The sequence below is a fragment of the Rattus norvegicus genome, chromosome 1 (assembly GCF_021556685.1).
Source record: "Rattus norvegicus strain SHRSP/BbbUtx chromosome 1, alternate assembly SHRSP_T2T, whole genome shotgun sequence".
In the NCBI taxonomy this organism is placed as follows: domain Eukaryota; kingdom Metazoa; phylum Chordata; class Mammalia; order Rodentia; family Muridae; genus Rattus; species Rattus norvegicus.
The window spans coordinates 200076868-200085703 of record NC_141534.1 but is presented as its reverse complement, the minus strand read 5'-3'; positions in this window follow the sequence as shown (position 1 = coordinate 200085703).

The window sequence follows — 8836 nt, the reverse complement described above, 5'->3', positions numbered from 1 at the left end:
GAGTATGCAGTCAAGGGACTGGGTATGTAGTTTAGTTGATAGAGTGCATTTTTAGCATGCCCAAAGCCTTGCATTTCATCCCAGCACCATATAGAGACAAATGTGGTGATAAATGCTTGTAATCACATCACCTGGGAAGTAAAAGCAGAGGAGGATCAGAAATCCAAGCTCATCCTTAGAGAAATAGTGAGTTTGAGGCCATTCTGGGCTACACGAGACCCTGCTTCAAATTAACAACGAAAAGATAAGAAAAAAGAAAGAAAGCAAAGGAGAAAATGCACTTAGGGGTCTGGGCACTAGATTACAGAGGGAATGGTCAGACATCACTGCTGCTCTCATAGAGTTTATATCCTGGCAGGAAGACAAGTGAAACACGGATGGATGATCAAATCAATACTATATGAAAGAAATCAGTGTGCGGTTTGACAGAGGCAGCAGGGATGCTTGTTTTAAACAGATGTCCAGCGAAACCCCTCTGAAGAGGGCCCTAAAGCTAGATGTCAAAACTGAATAGAATCCCCTAGAGACCAGTGCCATATTGAAAACTCACTTCTGGTCTCTTCCAAGAGCCCTGAGCTCCTGGAGGGAAGATGCTATGACGTGTTCATTTATATCTCAATGTACATTATAGATGCTCTCCAAGAGCAAGAATTGATTATTGCCATCCCCTGGCAGGAGGAATCTAGGTTTGTGCAGATAGCTGTAGCAGATATAAACAGCACCTGGCTTTGGGCTATAGGTGACAAGAGAGACCTTCCACTCACTCTACCCCCAGGCACTGCAACCCAGAGACAAGGCAGACTAGAGTCATGTTCATTTAAGACAGAAACCAGGCTCCATGCAACCCTAGCTCCCGGGGATAGGAAGTGACTAGCTGTGGGCGGGGCTTCAGATCTCTGTTGTCCACCGTCTGCCAGGTCCTGCATGTGATGGTAGAGCCAGCTCTAGTCCTCCCTGTCCTTGGGATGGATATGAGCCATGTCCAAGCTCCATGGAAGAGTCACTTACTGGCTGGATTTAGGGTAAGACCCAAGTCACCCTTTTCAAAAAAATAGGTTCATCCGACCCTCTTTCCAACTTGTTCTGGGTGCTGGCAAATGCTCCCTGATAGGACTGTGGTTGATTTAAATCACATCAATGCTTACTGCCTGCCTCGAGGACTTTGGTAGGAGTAATGGGCAAGATCTACCCTCGGCAGGGACAAGTTGTCCTCTGAGATGCGTCATGAAAAGTGACGGCATCTGAAGTTAATTGGGCAGGGCCATGTCTCCTCATTGTCCAACAGTCTGCAAGTGACAGTTGCTGCTCGCTTGCTCTATGTGGTCTTCCCAGAGGCCCCGAGTGTGTTCTTCACGTATGTGGGCATTTGTGAGCCACTGCTGCTGCACCATGGGAGAGATAGGCCTGTGACAAAGTCAGAAGAATAAGCGATTTTTACTCCCTGAGATTCAACTCCAGGCCCATGCTTGTTAAGCCAGCGCTTTACCACTGAGCCAGGTCCTCAGCCCAAAATTAAACTTTAAATGTCATTAGCTAACAATGCCCTCACGTATGTGTGACGACCGAAGACCTCAGGGCCTGCTAGTTTCCCCTAGATTCTGTCAGTTAGGTTTGTGTGTCCAGCCGTGGCTTGTTTCACCATAGGATGGTCAGAGGATAAGTCATGGTGATAGGAACATCTCAGGGTGAGTCAGGCAGCTATGATGTCACTGAGGAATCTAGTCTCACGAGGAAGGCCACTGACGCATCCTGTGGTCCTTGATGGAAAAATCATTATGTAGCTTTACCAAAGGCCACAGGTCCCCTCGCGAAACAAGAGCTCAAAGGAACCTTGGTTACTTTATGTTGTTTGCTGGAGGGTCTCCTCATGCCCTGCCCCCTCGTGTCCTCTGGAACAGGAATCCAGCATGCCTTCAGGTAACCACCTGCCCTTAGTTTCTGATCCAACTGCCTTTGTCTATGCATTTCACACCAGACAATGCATCTGTTTGTTTGTTCGAGGAATTGTTGGATTCAGTAACCTGAGATCTGGGCAGTGCAGAGATGTCAGAGGCAAATAGGAGCCTTACGATGAAGCAGGAGGCTAGCAAACGTCTGTGCAGCCCAAGAACGAATTATTTCTTATAACTGTTGTACGGGGAAACGAATCAAAGGGTAGCTGTTGTTGTCAATCCTTTGAAAAATTCTTTAAATTTTTATAGATGCTCACAGGCCGATATGTTAAAGCGTACCAGTACTCTGCAGTTGGTTTAAGATTTGTTTATTTCGTATATGACTGGTTTGCCTGCGTCTATGTCTGTGAACCACTTGCATGCAGTGCCCAGTACAACCAGAAGAGGGTACTGGATCCTCTGGAATTGGGGTTATAATTATAAGTCATTGTATGGGTGCTGGGAACAGAACCGCAGGCCAGTAAGTAAGAGCAGCCAGGGATCTTCACTGCTGAGCCATTTTTTCCAGCTCGATTATTTTATTACATTTTTATTAGTTCTTGAGAGTCTCAGGTTTCATATGTTTTGACCATGGTCAACCCCCGTAGCTCTTCCCAGATCCACCCCTTCTCCCCAGTCCTGCAACTTTGTACAACTTTAAAAAATCTTGACAGCAAATCATTCTTGCCTTTAGAAAAGTATATGCACCATGTTAATTTTTAATATCTAGGAACTTCTGAGCTTCAGCCTGAGGCAAGACTAGAAATATCAGGGACTCTGGAGAGATTGGCACAGTGACAAAGGAAAAGGAGGGGCCTGGCTTCTGCAGGAAACCCCCAAGCGCGCAGCAGAATGCCATCGATGACGTTATTGCAAAAGCTTTCTCTCTTAGCTTCTTTTTTGAGTTGCTTCTCTCTTATTCCATTATTCATGGTTCCTGAGGGTCCATTGCCTCTGGTTAGTCTCCTGTTTTCTGGGTTCATTTAAGTCCTCTTGGGAATAGACGGCATACTCCTTGATTGGACCTAAAACTGAAGAATCAAAAAGAGGTAGGGAGAGAAGTGAAGGAGAAAAAATGTATAAGGAAGGAGCAGGGATGAGACCACACCCCCTGCCTAGACGGCCTATGTATGGTTTCTCCTTGCAGCATGAGCTCCACTGCATTTCTGCCTCAGAGGCATGACCTCAGGTGACCTCAGAGGCTTAGCACCTCCTCTCTGGCCTGAGCCCAGGTACCTGTAGATCATTTCTGGGTAGCTGCCTCAGTTTCCCTGATCCCTGATAAGCAAATCAAGCCTACTGAGGTCCTAAGCATTTGTCCCTGGGTGGATCCCAGCCTGGCTGACTCTGTCCTTTCCAAAATCCCTCTAACTATGTCTTGTGCTGCAAGGAGCTAGCTGAGGCTCCACTTTAACCGTGCATATCAAGTCAGCATAACTCCACTGCGCCTTGTGCACTTGAGGCTGTAGATCCCTTTCCTTTCCCTTGCATGCCAGTAAAGCAACAGGACCTTCCCGCTTCCTCCAGCAAGGAGGCGTGGCTTCTTCATCCTGGGGAGAGGTCCAAAGAGGAGACAGGAGCTTGTCAGGGATACATTTGTTCTTAGTGGTCTGGCAGCTTTTGGAGTACTTTGCCCTGAGTCTTGGCCCTGCTGTTTTCTGCATCCATACAGGAGGCAGCTGGTGCTTAGCACTTCTCTGGGGCTCAGGTTCACACCCGTGAAACCACAGCTGCTGCTCACCTGCTTCCCCAGCTGGGAGGCCCTGGGTGGGGGCGGCTGGTCCACAGAGCCTGAATGCTGCAGCTGAGTTCCCTGTTCCTGTTGCCCCGGCTCCCCCAGACTGTCCTTCTGGAGACCAGTAATGAGCTGTTATAAAAGGGGGGGCGGGTGTCTGAGAAACATGCCTCAGCCCTCTCAGTCGGCAGTGTGGGGTGCGAAGGGTTAACCACCGAATGCCTCCAGTGGACTGAGGAGTTCTGATGGGAAAGTTCACTTGACTGATGCCCATGGAAGGTTCTAATCAGGAGTCTCACACACCAAACACAGTCTCCAATCCTAGGCGAGACTGGCCCTTCAGGTGCTCTGAATAAAGAACAATTCTGTTTCTGGAGATGACAGTCTGGGTCTGCGTCCTTTTGTTCCATGTCGCACCATCAATTTCAGTCTAACGTGCTGTACCAGCCAGTCTCCATGGTGTGGCTCATGTCCTCTCTTTCTCTCTCTCTCTCTCTCTCTCTCTCTCTCTCTCTCTCTCTGTCTCTCGCTGTGTCTCTGTCTCTGTGTCTCTGTCTGCCTCTCTCTCTCTCTGTGTGTCTGTCTCTCTGTCTCTCTCTGTCTCTGTGTCTCTGTCTCTGTGTCTCTGTCTCTGCCTCTCTGTGTGTGTGTCTTTGTCTGCCTCTCTGTCTCTCTGTCTCTCTCTGTGTCTGTGTGTCTCTGCCTCTTTCTCTCTCTCTCTCTCCTCTCTCTCTCTCTCTCTCTCTCTCTCTCTCTCTCTCTCTCTGTCTGCCAAAACTGACAGATTTGGAATACATACAAGAAAAAGGGAAGATGCTAAAGACCTGGGTGCTTCTGGAAGCCCCTCAGGAGGATTTGTAGGGGATGGCGGTGCAACAAGAAGCAAGATTAGAAAGCCCCTCATTACATTAATTATCCCTCTTGCAGTGGCTTCCCAGGAAGCTTTTAACATCCTGCATTATGGTTGTACCAGCTCAGCCTCTGCATGGGGAGAGAGAAGACTCATCAATTATACATGGCCCCAGTGGGTGGAGTGGGTGCCCCAAGAGAGGCTCTGTATTGACAGGCCACAGGCTTGGACCCAGGATCCCTTGGGAGAATGAAGGAATGTGGCTCGTTTCCCAGGCTGCTCCACCTGGCTCCAACCCACACTGGGCTAGGCCTCTCCCTGGGTAATTTGGAAGTGAAGAGTCACCTGGTGATGAAATATGAAAAGAGGAAGCACATTGTCATTGTGCAGAATCAGTGGTTAACAGGGTGAACACAGCACCCTGTGGGTTTCCGGGGATGTGCTAGACTCTGGAGAGGGGGTGCGGTGCTTAGTGAAAAGGCCTTGAGGAGTGTCTGATTCAGTCTTAAGGTGTAGATAAGGGTGCACCAAGGTTAATGTGACCCAGGGTCAGGAGGCCCAGGGTCTGTTACTGGGAGCTTGGGAAGGAGAGAAGAAGGCAGTAGGGAGGGAGGGAGGAGGGAGAAAGGATGGGGCAGGAGTAAGGAAGAATAGGGAGGGAGGAAGGCTGGGGAAGGAGGGAGGAAGGAGGGAAGCTCTAGTGAGCTCACCATCCCCTTGAGGTCTCTTCATAATGTTTCCTTAGAAAAGGAAAACAAGGTGTGAAGGTGAAGTAGTTCTTCGTTTAGAGGGTACTGGGTAGCAGAACTGGGACTCGGACCTGGGCCTTCCATCCCATCTCACCCGACCCTCAGCAGACACTAGGTTGAACCAGGATCCTTTAGAAATATGACAACACTGTCAACACAAAACACAGTTCTCACCACCAAAGGAGGAAGGGACAGCCCATTCTGGAGCCAAATTTGAGTGACCATGATCCAGAAACAGATTAGTTACCCCCAAATCCCATGCTCCAGTGTGAAAACAGTTTCATGCAGTTTTTATAAGTAACTGAACAAAGAAAATCACAAATCAAAACACACCAACCCCGCTGCACAGCCTCCAGGCCCGGAGAGACTGAGGCCCTTCGGTTCTGATTAAAGAACTATTCTGCTTCTGAAGATGCCTGTCTGCCTCAGTGGGATCAGCAGAGATGTAGAGGCGAAGTCTCAGGTCCAGGTCTCAGATGTTATCTGACAGCATTCTTAGCTCTTTGGTTGGTGAGAATAGGGTCTCATAAACTAACACATTCCAAGGATTTTTTTCTGTTTATCAAGATGTTAGGTCTGACACAGAGATGGGCAAGAGTGACTCATTAGGAGCCTATGATAGCAAAAGATAAATTGTAATTAGACTCTGGCTTGGCCACATTCTGAACTCATCACAGCCACTGAGGTTTGAATTGGTGAATCAGATTTGTAAACATGGTTTCTTTCCAGGAATTCTTGTTCATAATGCAGCCTTTGGTCACTTGCTACCACAAAGGCCATCAGTGCCACCAGCTGCCCCTGGGACCGATGCCTCACTAGTGTCACCGAACTCTGGGGGTGGAGGATGACTGGCCTCTGGCTTAGCTTCGGAGTCTTTGAAAGCCATGGTGGAGCAGATAAGGGTTTGGAAAACTGGGATTGGGTGTGATGCTATCTTGGGGAAGGAAGAGGGAGCTTCTGGGTAGATGACTAAGCCAGCCTTGGAAAGCAAGTGGTCACTAGTCTACCTGTGGTGGTTTGAATCTGTGTGGCCCAGGGAGTGGTACTCTTGGGAGGGGTGGCCTTTCTAAAGGAAGTGTGACACTATGGCGTAGTCAACAAGACCCCCTCCTAGTCATGTGGGAGCCAGACTTCTTTCAGCCTTCAGATGACAATGTAGAACTTTTCAGTTCCTCCTGCACCAGACCTGCCTGAATGCTGACATGTTTCCTTCTTGATGATAATGGGCTGAACCTCTGAATCTATAAGCCAGCCCCAACTAACTGTTGTCCTTATAAGAATTGCCTTGGTCATGGTGTCTCTTCACAGCAATGAAAACCTTAAGACATCCCCTGAACAAGCTGATGTCTTATCTGAAATCCCGAAGATCTTTCATTCTCTCTTATCTTTGGGACCAGAGACTGTGTCTTTAGTGGGTCTGGGGTGACAAGTGAGTTGTGTTCTAGGAATTCTGTCTTTGCCCACACCCTTAGCCTCAAGGTTACCTCTGCCTTCCTGGCCTCAAGTCATGGGTTGTGCCTCTCATGGGCTGTGCCCTGTGCCAGCCCTCTGCAAGCCTCCTCTCCCTCCTATCTGGCTGACAATTTGCACCTTGCGGGGCCTGGAGCTCTGAGGTCTTCCGGCTACTCCATCTGTACTATAATCCAAAGACTCTGTTGGGGGCTTCCTCTCAGCCCAGGGTGACTGACATTCCCAGCTGGCCCAAATTGTAGATGGGACTCTACCTAGGCAATGGAGTCATTTTGATACAGTCAGGAGGGTCTTAATTAGGCCAGTTAAAGAATGAAAGGCAATCTTGAGTGAAGGTAGAGAAAGCTCCCACTCAGGTAGAGTCAGCGGTTGGAGAGCGTGAGGAAACACACACACACACACACACACACACACACACACACACACACACACACACACGCACACGCACGCACACGCAGCTGACATACAGAGAAAAAGACCCTGTGCAAATCAGAGGTGGGAATGGGGAAAGAAAAAAAATCCAGTCATTCTCTCTTTTTAAAAGTCTTCTCTAGTTAGGAACTGGTGGATTTATAGGCATTGTTGATTGGCCTGCTGTCTGAACTTGTTGAGCCAGTCCATCAGGAGGGGGCCAGGCTGGTGGGAGAAAAAGCCCACAAGGCCTTTATCTTAAGCTGTCAGGCTTTTATTACCCAGCCATAGCCGCCCCCCACATCTGTCTGCCAACAGGGAAACTAACTCCTAGTCCCTCACCTCCAGGGGGAGGGACTGGAATGGTAGTTGCAGCCATGTTGGAAGCCCCTTTTATACCCAAGCAAGAAAGAAGACATGGTGAAGGCCTGGGCTGGGCCAACATGGCAGTATTTTGAGGAGGGGGAGGGGCTGGGAGTCGATGTATGCTGTATGTCCATTTGAAGCGCCCTTTGCAACCTACTGACCGTTGTGCTCAGTTTGCAACTGGACCGAAGGTTGTATTAGTAAAAAATGTGGAGCAGCAAAGAAAGATCCCACCACTCCAACCGGAGCGTCTGGACAAGGCAAACCTTACCTCGATCAGGAGGGTATGCTTCGGAGGAGTGAACACATGGGGAGATGGAAGTGCATATGGTTTTTGTTCAGAGGAGGTGGTGTTCGTATGCCTCCCACACCCCTGCTCGCTTTGCTCTCACTCTCTTATTCCATTGGCTACTTTGAAAAGAATTGATGCACAGGAAGTGAAGGAGGAAGGGGAAAGATTGGTCACTGCTCCAAGGAGAGAAGGGGTGAGCAGTGGGCCAGCAAGTGAACAGGAGTTTCAGTCGATAGAGAGTGTTAAAACATTCACAAGTCTTATGAAGTGGGGGAGACACAAAGATCTTTTTGTTATTGTTTTTCTGAGACCTTGGAGGGCATTGGGGAATAGTTTCTTCTCTCTGTCCCTGAAGGTCCCATTTACCGGTGGGGAAGCAGCCTCCCTAGAATTCAATCTTCCATTCTGACCCTGGATTTCCAACCTTCAAAAGGCGAGAATAAAAGCTTGTCCAGTCTGTGGTCCTCTGTTACCACACCCCTAGGGGATGAATGACAGCTGGCTACCTGGCCTTTCTCATCTCTGAATCACCCAGGATTTTTTTTTTTTTTTTGAACATGGGTGTGGCGGGTGTGTCAAGGAGTTGTGAAGGCATGTGGAGTTCAGAAGACAAACTTGTAGAAGTCGGTTCTCTCCTGCTTCCTTGTGGGTCCCAGGGTCTGAACTCAAACCATCGGGCTTGGAGGCAAGCAGCCTTGTTTGCCTACTGAGCCATCTTGACAGCCCCACCCCGAATCTCCGATGATGTATTTTAGAGAGGAAAGCTCATGTGCTTCTCCTTTCGGTTTTTTTCTTTAGCCCCAGTGGTTCTCCAAGCTCTAGTTCCATGGATGTTTTCAGTTTGGTACCCAAGGGATCATGGGGGCTCTGCAGCTCAGAGATCATACAGCTCAAAATGAGGGCGGATTTGGTGTCTGTCCAGAATACTTTACTAAGGGGTAATTTCTTTCCCATTATAAATCCATTAGGAAATTAGAAATCTCAGTTATGACTTTAAAGTATGGGAAGGGAATTTTCTCCAGAGCCCCCTAG